This window comes from Apaloderma vittatum, unplaced genomic scaffold (genome assembly GCF_000703405.1).
Source record: "Apaloderma vittatum isolate BGI_N311 unplaced genomic scaffold, ASM70340v1 scaffold10971, whole genome shotgun sequence".
NCBI classification, from domain to species: Eukaryota; Metazoa; Chordata; class Aves; order Trogoniformes; family Trogonidae; genus Apaloderma; species Apaloderma vittatum.
In genome coordinates this window covers 11298-11564 of record NW_009700806.1, presented here as the reverse complement: position 1 = coordinate 11564, position 267 = coordinate 11298, and positions in this window count along the sequence as shown.

Here is a 267-nt window from a genome sequence, read left to right as displayed (position 1 = left end):
AGAGAGGTCTTCAATCGCCCTCGGGGACAGCCAGGTTCCCTCCAACACAGCCCTTGCCAGGGGCAAGTCACCAGATGCCTCCCTTCTTCAGAGAAGACCGACAAGACGATGCTAAAGACATGAGCAGCTGCAGGGAGGAGGAGGAGGGACAGGGAGGGCAGGACAGCGAGGCCACGGGAGACACACAAAAGCCAGCTCCTCTGCAACACTCTCCTCCCCTCGCCACCGACGGAAGCGCAGCGGTGGTCCCTCTCCTCCTCCCCTTCC